The following is a 14,665-nucleotide window of genomic DNA, read 5'->3' on the forward strand; positions in this document are numbered from 1 at the left end:
ACCATCCCCATCCTCTGTCGCTGTCCCCGAGTACAAGATATCCTCCCACACCAGTCTTTCAACTGACTCCAATGAAAAACCCACTACTATAAAAGTCAGAGGTTGAAGTTAGGGACCAGGATCGGACAGAAGTTAAGGTTAGAGCCAAGAAAAGGACGGAGGTTAGGGTTAGGATAAACAAACCAGGTTTGGCTTAGTGGCTATTCCCTGTTGGCTCACTCTCTGGTGCGTCTCATTTAGACACGGAAGGATACCTTGTGCGTCTGTAAGTCGACGCTGAGGGACAGTGACAGCGCGGTGGTATACGACGCTCTCGGAATGAGAACGGGCTGTCAGTCTGCAGGGCATGTGTGCGTGCATGTGTGCGCGTGTATAGTTTCATTTGCAAAACCTCTGTGACCTACTGTATGTTTCCCATAACACTGTATGCTGCATACATTTGCAGAGGTTTACATAATTTCAGCCTCAGGCACCAAGCTAATAAAATATGCAATAAATAAGCATAAACTGATAAAAGGTTTGATTCCTCTTACAGCTAACGTAGCAGGACAAAAAGAAAAGGAAAAAAAACCATAAGCACTGTACTGACGGACACAATAAAATGTGTTAAATGTTGTCCCCAGAGGCATCAACTGCATATTTGTTCATTAAGTTCATTGCTCTGTGCTTTGGCTCAGTGTGGGGAAGGGCACCTTCAGGGTCGGTGGAGAGGCCGATGCCCTTCCAAACGCTGACAGAGTCATTTGTCAACTGGGGAAAGGCCATGAATTTACTCTACGTGCTGTCTTAGCCGCATGTTTAACCCCCTGTAGTCCCATCACACACACACACACACACACACACCTGTCCCCGCAGTGTGCACAAGAGGAGCCGGATCTGATGGAATTAGTGAGAGATAGCGTGAGACAGTGAGGTCGAGAGCGGAAAAGAGAGTTTATTCAATTAGAGAGAGAGACAGGAAGAGGACTGAGTGACATCATTTCAATGTTACCCCCACCAGCACACACACACAGAAACACTGTCAAGTGCTCCATCTGGTAGCCCCCCCCCCAACACACACACATTTGCACAGCATTCATAGTGAGGACACACATAGACATTATGCATTCCCTAGCACCTTGCCCTACCCTTGTCCATCACAACTTAATGCCTAACTCTAATCCTTAACCTAAACCCAATGCTAACCCTAAAACCAAGTTTTAACCCTCAAAAACCTTGACAGAACATGAGGACCACCCAAAATGTCCTCACTCCCTATGGTTTGTAAGATATTTGGTCCCCATAAAGATACCCATACAACAACTGACACACACATTATACAGTAGCTATCTTTGTAGCTATCATATCCATCACAACTAAAGGCCTAACCCTAAAATGACCCTAAATGCTAACCCTAAATAAAGCCTGTAGAGCCTCAACAAAGGTTTAACCTTAACCATAAGTTAATCAGTTAATGTCTAACCCTGGCCACAATACAGATGTTAGCCCTAAACATAACCAGTTCCTCAAGAATGAGCTTATTCCTCGGTAGGACCAGGTTTTGGTCTCCATGATGACTACAGGGTCAGTGTTTATGCCAGAAATGGTTCTTAAAAGGTGACAAATACAAGAACACACATACACACACACAACATGGCCTCTCACTGAGTCAGTAGTTCAGATACAAAAACAACACTCCTCCGTTTCACACGTCCGAGTTATCAGTCAGCTCCTTCATTGCCGCCATATGGCCCTGACACTCTGTCCATGCAGGGATCCACGGAGCGCCCCGTCATACATCTGACACACGACACTGAACCACATCAAATTCATTTCGGTTTTTTTACACTTAATCTGGAGAGTTACTGAAAGAAATATGAAAGAACGCATGCACATTTTATAATGTGGGAGCACGCACACACACACACACACACACACACACAGGTTGTGTCCATTCAGCCAGTGACAATCTGCTGATGTGAACATGAAGGAGGCATTTCACACACTCAGGAATCAAAGATATAACATAAAAAATATGAATTCATACACAAGATGAATAACCTTTTGAATATTAAACATATGCATGTGTGTGTGTGTGTGTGTGTGTTCTTATATGGGTGTCTTTGTGAGGACCAATACACTTTCAGTCTCTCTTGTTCTCTCACCACCAACAATCACTTTTTGAGGGTTGAGGCTTGGTTTTAGGGTTAGGGTTTGAATTGGGTTCAGCTTGTGATGGTTAAGGTTAGGATAAGGGACCGCATTATATCGATGAGGGTCCTCACTACGAATGTGTGCGTGCATCACAGCGTGGAGTGGATAGAAGGAGCCTCAGGAAAAGGTGAAGAGGTTCAGTGAAGTGTGCGTGTTACATGGATTGTGGAAGGTTGCTAGACCCGTAGTGAACCACAGGGGACGAGGTGTCCACAGGAGCCGTTTTACGCGTGAGCAGGTACCATGTTGATGCATCAGCTCTGTTTGCACAGAGTGTTTGCATTGGACTTCTTTGATAATAATAATAATAAAAAGGAATTTATTGCGTAAATAAATTACATTCTCCCTTGAAGGGAGGGATCAGCGTTACGTGAAAAGATCAATACCACTCAAGTTACTTTCCTTTGCCTGCAGCCTCTTTGCACAGCTCACACTGTTCCAGAGTCGCTTTAGCAACAATTACACTTCAAACTGGATCATGTCTTTACATGTCTATTACTCCATATACATACATTTTCACTGAAAGTGATGACGTTTCAGCGTTCAGGCCTCCTTCAACATCAGAAACACTGAGACACTGGCACTCATTTATTATGTAGGTCACCGCTTGACACATGTGCTGGCAATCATGACAATTATCCTCCATCTGCTGGGAGGGAGCGCTCAATCAAGGGTTATTTGACAGGTTATCATGCATAGCAACTGAGTATACTGTATCATTAATAATTAATAACATGAATGACAATTTTCTTTCTCTTGTAGGGTGTTTGAAGCCGTTACGACAGTACGCATAATTACAAGTAATTCATTCATCTCTCTGATAATCCATACATCCAGAAAACTGATGCTTTTGAGCTCATAATCCCAATCCACTCCAAATTAAATCACATTTGAAAACAAGAGTTGACCCAAAGTGCTGTACGTCACCCAGATACTTAAAATAGACAGGATGTAAACTTTAAAAAAAAGAAATAAAAACAGAATACATTACATTACATGTCATTTAGCAGACGCTTTTATCCAAAGCGACTTACAATTGAATTGAGTACAATCAGCTAGGGGTGGAATCGAACTTGTGACCATTGTGACTACAATGTCTTTCGCACACAGGGTACCAGTCTTAACCACTGAGCCACTCCACCCCCAATACAATACAGATAAAACAAATATGCATACATATATACATGTATATACACATATATACACACACACATTACATATATAAAAAATAGACTGTATATTTATATAAACCCCTAAAAAATGTCTAGTCTAGATTTAAAAGCAAGTTTAATGTGGATATAAGTAGATATGTGGAAAAATAGCTCAATTTGGGTTTTTGACTACTTGAAAATATCTTTTCCACAGAATAATGTTTGATATGGTCAGAACAGAAACACCTCTCATGAAATAAATCCATGTATAATTTACAAAACAAGGGTGAAAACCAACCATCCATGGTACGCTGTGTTTTCCTGAAACATACAGTTTTAAACTAAGCTACATGTAGGCATCTTATATGTTGAACTGTTGTACAAGTTAATGGTTCGAGTGTGTTTTTTCTGACTCTAAACTGTGCACGCTCTCAAAAGGGTTTATAACAATACTTTCATTTAACTCCATGTCCTTCAGGGGAAACCTTTATGTTATTCTGGAGAGACCGACACGACACATGAGAGTCAGTGTCACAGTCTTTCTGATGTTGAAGAGGTCTGAAGGCCAACGCATCACTACTTTCAGTAAAATGTATAAATGAGACATTTCTTTGGTTTCGGTCTTGTTTGTCAGTCCTCGACAGCTCAAAAGCATTGTCACTTACAGTTTACTCAGATTATTTCATAGAACATGTATGCGGTGGGACACCATTGGTTTAAAGCTGCCATGTGACGTTTCCGTTCAATTATTTAAAATTTAGCTCCACTTGACTGTCTCCGTTTGTTAGTACAGAAGTGTTTTGTTCCCATGTCTGTGGAGACACGGACTGATGGAGGTAAACATTTTTTAATATGATTTATTTACATTTCATCATGTTTTGTTACCAGTTTATTATTTGTGAAGAGAACAAATATGTGGTTGATTACAAAGTAATGATCTATGGTTTTAATCCACCCTTTAAATTAAGAAAGGCAATCAAAATGTAATCAAATGTAATTATTACTTTGAGAAAGAAATTGAAATAGTTGCACTTCTATTACATTTTCAACAGGGTAACTTGTAATTGTAACCAACTACATTTCCAAAGTAATCTTCCCAACAGTGCTGGTAAACTGAAACGGCAGCAAAGTCCAGATAAAATTCTCTGAAAAGACTGTTTAAAGACAACGGTATGGAAACGAGCTGTGTTTCGGCGGCTGAAGCGTTAATACTGAAGCGACTGGAATGGATTTTACACTTCAATAAAACCACAGGAGCCTCATAGAGCCTCTTTGTATGGCGATACAAATTTTCGATAATTGAAGTCTCGCAAATCAAGGTTTTATAGACATTTTTCTTGTGAACGGCGTCAAGGCTCAGGTTGAAAGAGACGTTCGCGCTGTTAGAGAGTGAAGGACAAACAAAAAAGGAATTTTCAAACTGGCAAAATAAATTCACTCCTTTAATCTCTTAAAATATTGTTATAGTTGTGCAGTAACAGTGTGTCATGTAAGGAACCTCTTAGACACTTTTTGTCACTCAACACCTGACTAATAATAATAATTAGATTATCTTAGATTGAGGGGCCAGGGGTGGACAACATAGCCCTATAAAGACATCAAATAATAACCCATGTTATATGATTGAGGGGCCCTATTAAGATACAGTATATAACATAACATAACCAGGGTTATTTGGCTTCAAGGCCCTATTAAAACACTGGGATGAATAACGTGGTAGCAAAGGTTTAGGGACAGTAGCACAGAGGCTTGGGCTTCAGGGGCCCCTGGATCCTTGGGCCCCTGGGCCTATAGGTCCGGTAGGCCGCTTCAGTAATCCATCCTTGTGACCCTGCAGCCCAGCCATTAAAGTAACCTGTGATAACAAACACCCAGATTAGTCATCTTTTCAGTACGAGGTGAACGCCTGCGAGGTATTGAAGCGCTGAGATGCAATTTGAGCGCACACAACGAATGCACCAGGGTCAGCAAGAGCAGGGTCACCTGGGAGGCTGTGAAATTGTTTTGCTCATAACCCCCCTGTCAGAAAGGGTTCAAGCACAGATTATATTACAAACCTTTGAGGTGGTTCATAGGTGTCATTAGAGGAAAGACACACGAGGTAGTGGAATTTCACCTAATAAACTCCCCCGATAGCAGATGCTTGTAATGGACGGCACTGAGGTGAGATGTGAAGGGGAAACTGCAACGATCGTGTCAGCACCTTCTAGTGTTGCCAATTTTTATATAGGAAATTGCTTAGATTGTGTCACATGCTGTATATTGTAACAGTGGCCAAGACAAATCTCCCTGAGAAACACACCACTACATCAAATAATACGGTTTTTTTTTACTTCCCACATAGATAAACAGAAGGTTTGGGGGTGAGAGGGTGAGTATTTAACATGTAGGATGTCTCCTCTCACATCATGTGATCATTCTCCACTGCTGCTCTACAGTAAACGCACATTCACCCTCAATCTCCTGCTGCTGACCTGCTGAAAATGAAATGAACCAAATAGGTTCCATGTTCGTAAATGATGAAAGCGATGGGAGAGTTGCGCGTGTTTACGTGTGTTTATGTGCATGAACACAGTGTAACGTCAGGTATGTGTGGCGTTTTACATCTTACTTGAATCAAGCTTGTTTTAAACGCTAAAGACTTAAAAACCTGAACTACTCTACGCTTTTCTAGTCTTGATGGCGCGGTGGTAGCTCAGTGGTAGAGTCTTTTAACGGGGAGGTTGTGGGTTTGATTCTCGGCTCTGTGGGCAAGACACTAAACCCCACGTTGCTCCTCGCGGGTGGGGCCGACAGCGTGTGAATTAGGGCTGCCACAAACGATTATTACCAATTATTTTTCGATTTTTAGACTAATCGGATCACACGCAAGTTGTGCGTTGTGCACTGTTGAGGCTAATTTTACCAGCTAACTAGCCAACTAGCTTAGCGAGCAAACTGTCCCTCTTCGTCTAAAACAGGGGTGTCAAACATACGGCCCGGGGGCCAGAACCGGCCCGCCAGAGGGTCCAATCGGCCCACAGGATGAATTTGTTAAAATTTCACACTAATCTAAACGTAATGTCAAATGCTCCAGATACCCGTGACTAAATGTTTGTGCCTTTATAGATCCAGTGTGCTGTGTAAATAGTAAATTTAGGCATGATATTGTTGAAATTGCACTTATATTTCTCAAGAAATTTCATGTTTTGTAAAATTATCCTTCAGTAAATGTAAAACAAAGGAGAAAAAACAAAGGAGTTCTTGTTGTTCATAGGTTATTAGGCTATTATTTTACTATTTTTACTAGTCCGGCCACATTGAGATCAAATTGTGCTGTATGTGGCCCCCGGACAAAAATGAGTTTGACACCCCTGGTCTAAAAAATCAGCCACATCGTGCTTCCTTTTCAGATGCTCGTGCATCGCCGGCGTACTGCCATGGAAGGCAAATTCTGCCTTGTAGATTTTATTTTGGTGAAAATGCTCCCAAACTTTCGAGCTCCTTTGCCGGCTAGCCATGATCCTGTTTGGGCATAACTTTTCCGGTGACATCACGGCTAACCCCCGATTACCACTACTGTGCATGTGCGTCAAGGACAGAGGACAGTGTAAGGTGCAGCGGCAGTTTGGAGAGAAAAACAAAGCTTCAACGATTACGATTACGTCGATTCTTCTCTGACATTCATCCATTCACTCACACGTTCATATGGAGCCACTCACCGTGCCTCGCACATCTTTCACACCACAGCTGTCAGGAGCAACATGGGGTTAAGCGTGCCATCCGCTCTACCACTGAGCCACTGTCGCGCAGACATGTCGGTGTGTTTTGAGTGAATCAGCATGATGATAATAACGATTTTGACGAGTTTGGAGGTCCATGGCAACAGGACGCTGGGGGACCCACGCCATAGAGAGGTTAGTCTACAAAGTAGCCTTTAATTTAGTTCATCCCTTTCCAGTGCCTGCTTTTGCCAACCCTGTTGTTTCAAGCACAAGCCTGTGGTTAGGTTTCATTCATAAAAAAGAACCCAGGAAGGGCTATGGTTCCGTTTTTTCTCCCCTCACATAAAGCATAAACTATTTGTCAATAAGTAACTTTCCCAGCACAGACACCGGTCTCAGGGGCATCAGTGTTACACCCTCACAATGAAGACTCACACAGGATGATACGAAGGCCAGTCTGTGAGAATCCAAGGTCTGTGAACAGGAACAGTCTGTAAAGCAAACGCGGACTCAAAGAAACTGCTGGCAGGGATCAAATATAAACTAAGAGTGTGGAGATAACAAGAAATAGATGCAAACAATAAAGCCCCTTTTCCACCTACGGTCCCAGTTCGCCTCAGCACGGCACGGTTTAGGTTGGTTTTCCACTACAAAAAAGTACCTACTCAATGTAGGCGGAGTCATCACTGCACGGCTGCAATGAAACTGCAGTGACACACACACACACACACAAACAAGTGACTTGACTAAAGCAGTTGTTTTCAGTTTAACTGAATCATTAGAATCAGTTAATTCAAAATATTAGTTCAGACCGGAGCACAGACGGAGTCACTGGACTGAAATACAGCGGCAGGGTTTGTGATGCCAGTAAATACACCAGACTCCTCTGTTAAATACTGAGATTTTAGACATTTCACTCGTCATTGTTGGAGATTAACCCACGTTTTTAGGACTGTATCTGTATCTACAGTTCGGCATTGTTCGGCTTGATTCTTGTGTCGGACGTCTCTTCCTGTGACGGCACTCTGACCAATCAGTGGCCGGCGGTCTAGTGACATCACGCATAGTATCGCCTCAGCTCGCTTGGAGCAGGTACTAAGTAAGTACCAAGTACTATCGCTAGTGGAAACGCAAAGTAAATGTGCCGTGCCAAGACGAGCCGCTAGTGGAAACACACCATAAGTGTGGGGTTAACAATCAAGGCACGGGAAGTAAATGATGTGAAACAAGAAAACAAAGTCAATATATATAATAGGAAATGAATGAATGAATGAATGAATGAATGGATGAAACAACGTTAACAGATGACAGATGGAACAGTCCGGGCCAGACTGTGACTGAGATTGTTAGAGTTCAGGTTTGCTTCCGTCTGAGTCTGTTTATTGCTGCGCATATTATAATTTCCAATCTATGTGCATTTTGAAAAGCCAGGTGTCTGTAAACAGGGAAAACAAGCAGTAACCATGGTAACAGTTGGATGTCATGGACAGGGTAACGCTAAACGGGAACTGCATCAGGCTCAAGGTTGAGTTCAAGAAGAAGAGTGCAGCCTGCGCGGCGCTTTTGTGCTATTTGCTATTTTTCTCATGCTTTGCAGAAAATGATAAATAGCCCTGTTTTTTTTTCTGGGAGACCAGGCTGTGATAACAGACTGCTGCATCTTAACGCTCATTCAGACAGAAATCCTATATGACAGCACATGCTACGTGTGTGTGTGTGTGTGTGTGCACTGACACATGCTGGGGGAAGGGAGTCACTTAATTAGCTCCTTCGGGCCCCAAAGGAAAAGGGTTAGCCGGTCAGTTAGCACAGAGGCTAGTGTCTGTATGAGCACCGCGACTCGCTGACACACAACATTCATCACAATTACACAGTTGCCATCATTTTTAATAGCGTCGGACTGTCATGTGGATTGCAACAGAAGGCAGCAATTAAACTGCAGCATGTCTCTGCTGTTTTTCTATAGCCTGCGAGACTACAGACAGATTTCACACATGAAGGGAGAAGTGACGGCCCAATCCTTTATGAGACCTGGAGCAGAATTTCATTCGGGAGGCCCCTCCCACTACCTCAGAGTCACCCGTTTTTGACTGTTATTGATACAAATGTAACACTGCAAATTGCATATATAGTTGTGTTTACATGAATTGGAAAAACATGGTTTTTGTTGGAACAGAAACCAAATAACTTCAGATAAATATAATTTATATTGATAAATGAAATGAAATGATAGCCAGACAAATGTTAATTTCCTCAAAAAACAATGAAAATCATATTTGAAAACTGGGTACAAGGTTCCTGATGTACCCTACAAAGATAAACCCTGACCTACAGATATTTGACATTAAAAGAGTGTCCTGGCCGAGACAAGCAACAGCATACACAGGTCAGAGCGCAGATACAACCACTCAAGTGTACAACATATACAAACAATAACATATACATAAAATAAACTAACCAACTCAATTATACAGAGCACAAATTATGCAATAAAATCAATAAGAAGTGCATTTAGGCAAAAACATCTGTAGCCATTATGTTTCTGCCTCCAATTCATCTAGTCATATATATATATATATATATATATATATATATATATATATATACATACACACACATACATATACATATATATATATATATATATATATATATACACACACACACATACACACAAACTATAGATATTTATTTATTCCCAGGGGTCACCAAGCAAGCACTTAGTTCACTTGTGCCTCGGGTCAGCTGTGGGCTAATGGCTATGCTAACAACTACAATAAGGACGCGTGTGTTGTGTGATGCGCACACACGATGCAAGACTCTGCATCACCAACAGAAGCAGATGAAGTCATTTGCACGTCAGTCGGAGGAGTTGATGCTGATAAAGCCCACATTTACTCACATAAACACTAATGAAACACATTCTCACGAGTCAAAAACCCGTTCAAACCCCGGATTAAACTGAGAAACACACACACACACAACAAAAATGTCTTGGACCATCTGCTGCTGATACACAGAGGGAATAAAAATGTACTCTCCCCTGCCACTAATTGTTGAAGATTTAACAGAGATGAAGAAGCGGAGCAAGATGGAGGGGAGGAGGGGAGGAAGAATGGAGGGCGACAGATTGAATGAGGATGAAAGTAAAGGTAAACACAGAGGGAAACAAATGGGACAAGAGCTCGGGGAAATAGAGGGAAAATGAGGAAAAACCAGCAAACCAGAGATACACAAGTGAGCTGGTTCACGATCAGGAACGCCTGCAGGGACACTGAAAGTCAGCTGAGAATATACTGATCGACTTAACATCTGAATATGCTGAGGTCACATATACTGTGTGTGCATAAACTCCAGCTGCATGCATGTGTGTGTGTGTGTGCGCGCAGTGAGCGTTACAGGCAAAGGTAAACACAAGTATGAAAGCAATTTCACAGCATCCGCGTAGCAGAATGAGTTTGTATAAAACCACAGGAGACACGTGGAGTGTTGGAATAAATGATTCTCCAGACAAAATCAACTGAAAAACTCATCAGAAACGTGTAATCGAGAGGAAAAATATCAAGTAAAAAAAAAGAAAAACACAAGCACATGACTGTGAAGTCCAAGCCCTTTTGTCTTGATAGACACACACTGACACACAGTGACAAGCCCTTAGCCACAGTCCAATTACACATCCAACAGAAAGGGACTTGTAAGCGCTCAATAGTGGAGAGTGTTACACGGCGCCATCTGTGAGGAGATTGATGAGGTTTCCCTTCAATTGAAATGCAAAATAGTAAACAACAATGTGACAGCCCCTGTTAACCCTACACTGTCAGTTCCTCTGTCTATTAGCTGGAGCTTGATGCAGCGGTTAATGAAATGCTGTAATCCAACCCGGTCGCCATGGGATATCACAGGTATGTTGCCATTGATCGCGTCTGCAAACCATAGAGGTTTCTAACGTAGAATAATGCCACTTATTTACTGTACATGCATATTAATGTCAGTGGTTGGATTTATGCTGCGTTTTGGGTTCGGTACAGTATGATAGACCTGGATCAGGCTTGTGTTTGGACTGATTACAGCACCTTTACTTAGGTAGGTGTAGTGACAATGTTCCCCTTTGCCGAGGGACACAAGAGACCGTAGAAACATCTCTGCTCTTGCTACAAAGTCACTCAGACAACCTCAAGACAAAGCATCAGGCCCACCACACCATCACACGCTGACGTGAAGCATGCATGAGTCAGCCTTTAAAGTACCATACAGGTGCATTAGCTTTATGTAGCTGCTCGCCAATTTATGGATGGCTAGACTATTTACTGCATGTCATTCTTTTTCCTGTCTTTATTTACCATAACTATCCAAATAAAAGGCAGAAATGCTATATATACACACACACCTGTCTCAACTCTATGTCTAAGTGTCATTTTGAAGTGAATTGATTCATATAGTGTAAAAAAAACCAAGCCTATTATATGGGAGCTGGAGGTGACACAGCAAGGACATACAGTGCCGAATCAGAGGCAGGACAGAGACCACGCTCCTGGCAGAACTAATTCAGTTTCCACACAGAAGGTCACTTCATATCAAGAAGTGAACAACCCCATTTAGCTGCAGTCAAACACCCCAATGAGCTTAGAAAGGATTAGACTGTACAAAGAAAGAGGAAAAACCACCATCACTGCCTGTGATTAATGCAGACGGTATAGAAAAAGCTGAGTCCAATCATAAAGAAATGGCGGCTCAATTACAAAACCCATCAAGTCTGGCTGAGACCTATAGAAAACACAGCGTTGAGGACTATTAAAGATGTGGGTTTCAACATCGAAATGCAAATGAGTCAGAGAACAGGCGAAAGATGAGCAGGGTAAAGATGTACAGCAAACCTTAAAACTTTCAAAAATAAAGAAAAGGTGTGGCCAAATGTTTGATACTGTCAATTCTGCCCTCCACTCCTTTTGTACGATAATTATGTAAAACAAGTAAATGCAATAATAGTGGTTTTATTTACAGTGTATACCCCCAATGGGCCCCTGGGTACAGATGGGAAAAGGGGCCCCCATGCTACTTACACACACTTGCCACTCGCTAACAGCAAATTTGTACTAAAAAAAAAAAAAAAGGAAATTGGAGGAATAAATATCTTCTCTCTTTTTTAACTCTTGCATAGCTGCTCCACTTACTACCCACCGCTCTATCTTGCATTGACTTAAAATTTCCTTTACTTGACACACACACACACACACACAGCTCTTGGTTGAAGTGGCATTACTCCAGTGATACTCTCTTTACTTTCTCGCGCTAGTATCCACACCGAGTCACGTTTCTCATTAGTAAAGTAGACTGTCATGCATTTGGTTCACTTTTGCTCTGGGCTCAGTCAAACGGGTCAAAAGGGACAAAGTCAGAATCACAGACTTACCGATGAAGGTGCTGGTGAGCGGAGGTGCTCGCTGTGAGCTGAGGAGACGACGATGGACAGCTGTAACTAATCACCACAGTGACTGAAGGCCCCTTCAATCACTGTGGTGGGAGGTGGGACGTGGGAGTGAAGCTTCCTCAACACAGGTGAGGGTAATCAGCAAGCTGGACAGGAAGTAAAACTAACAGAAACGAGAAAGCACAAACAGGAAGTCGACAAAATATGCAGGTAGAAAAACTACAAAATAAGACCGAAATATAAAAAAAATAAAAATAAAGATATAAAATTGAGGCAAATTAACTAGGTAACTGCTGCATTCATTATTTCATATGTTTAATTGTAGAAACGAGTAGTTTAAGAAAGTATATAATGTAAGAAAATCACAATTTAGTGTCAGGATGTTCTTGTATGTCAGTCCTGTCCATTATAGATGCTTCTAACTGCAAAGTACATTAGTGAGATGAAACGATTTCTAAAACCAGCCACAACATGAGCGGAGACATAATGTCTCTCCAGGGAGTTTAGGCTACGTTTCCCATTCATTACTGATCAGATTTGAGGGTTTAGAACCACAAGTGTCCTGCATTTGACTTTCATGTGAACACCACTCACTCGTGTCATATAGCCACATATCAGACACTGTATCTGATCTAATAGTACGAAAATTAGCAGCCGCTACTGTTTAATTCTTTGGCACCAGAGTAAAATGGTCAACAGGACAAAACACATGCCAATTACACACACTTGCCACTCGCTAAAAGCAAATTTGTACTAAAAAAAAAGGAAATTGGAGGGACAAATATCTTCTCTCTTTTTTAACTCTTGCATAGCTGCTCCACTTAATACCCGCAGCTATATCTTGCATTGACTTAAACACGAGTGTTGTTATTAACTAGTGCCCACTGTTGACAAATACATCATTAATCCAACTAACACACTAGCCTAACTCCAATCATTACATGTCATTTAGCAGACACTTTTATCCAAAGCGACTTTCAATGGAATTGAGTACAATCAGCCAGGGGTGGAGTCAAACTTGCGACCATGATGTCTTTTGCACGCAGGGTACCGGTCTTAACCACTGAGCCACTCCACCCCAGTGCCCACTGTTGACAAATACATCATTAATCCAACTGTACCTTCAGTAGGCTAACACACTAGCCTAACTCCAATCAACTTGCAAGACCACCAGGCTCATAATTTAAGTAAAATGAAGTTACTATTGAATAATGAATGAATGAACTATGTTGGCTGTAGACATATCACATAAGTTAACCTTTGCTCCGTTGTCGTGCCCCGTAACAACATCATGGTTGGACAACATAGTCTATGGGGCCCTTTGAAGACATCACATAACATAGTCGGTGTCGTGTGGCTTCAGGGATCCATTAAAATATAGGGATGTATAACGTAATAGTGAAAATATTGGCATAGTAGTTCCTTAATTCTTTGGCACCAGAGTAAAATAGTCAACAGGACAAAACGTCACTCATCACTCAAGAAGAAGAAGACGAAGAAGATGCCAGCAAACAGCAAATGAACTGTAAATACTGTACCACGGTGGAAACACTGCTTCAAATGAAGTGACAAAACCATCTCTGAAATCACATCATACAGTTCAACCTGGAAATCAGACAGTTGCCATAGAGAGATCTTACCATCCTCATGTCATCAGATAAAATGTAAGGTTTCCTCTGATCTCACTCCAGAGAAAGAGCCGCTCAACCATCACAGGCCTCATAACATTCAGTCTCTTCAGTCTCCATCACCTCCGGAGGTCTGCTGCCTTTATATTCACACCGGCCGGCTCCAGTAAGTGGAAGTGGAACAAATTCAAGCCAAATAAATTGTGCTCCTCTTGCTCTCTGCAGAGTAAAAAGCCTCAGGTGTGTGACGTCAAGAACGGGTCGCGGTGGCTCGGTGGTCATGGCCGGCCTAAATGGGTTTCTCTCCGTCTGTCTCTCCCTCTCTTTGTAGCCAATTGATTGAAAAGCAAGGAGATGGAAAAATAGTCTGAAATGACGGATGAGAGCGCGTGGAAGATCTTTCCATCACTCTGTCATCCGCGGGAAACAGGACTGATGTCATGGTCAATACATGACGCCTTTCATCACTGACGTCTGTTTGTGTGTGTGTGAGACAGAGAGTGAGACAGTAAATGGTGTTTTGGTATGCAGGCGATGGAGAGTGCCGGGCAGCACCTTGAC

Source organism: Solea senegalensis, linkage group LG18 (assembly GCF_019176455.1).
Source record: "Solea senegalensis isolate Sse05_10M linkage group LG18, IFAPA_SoseM_1, whole genome shotgun sequence".
Classification (NCBI taxonomy): Eukaryota; Metazoa; Chordata; class Actinopteri; order Pleuronectiformes; family Soleidae; genus Solea; species Solea senegalensis.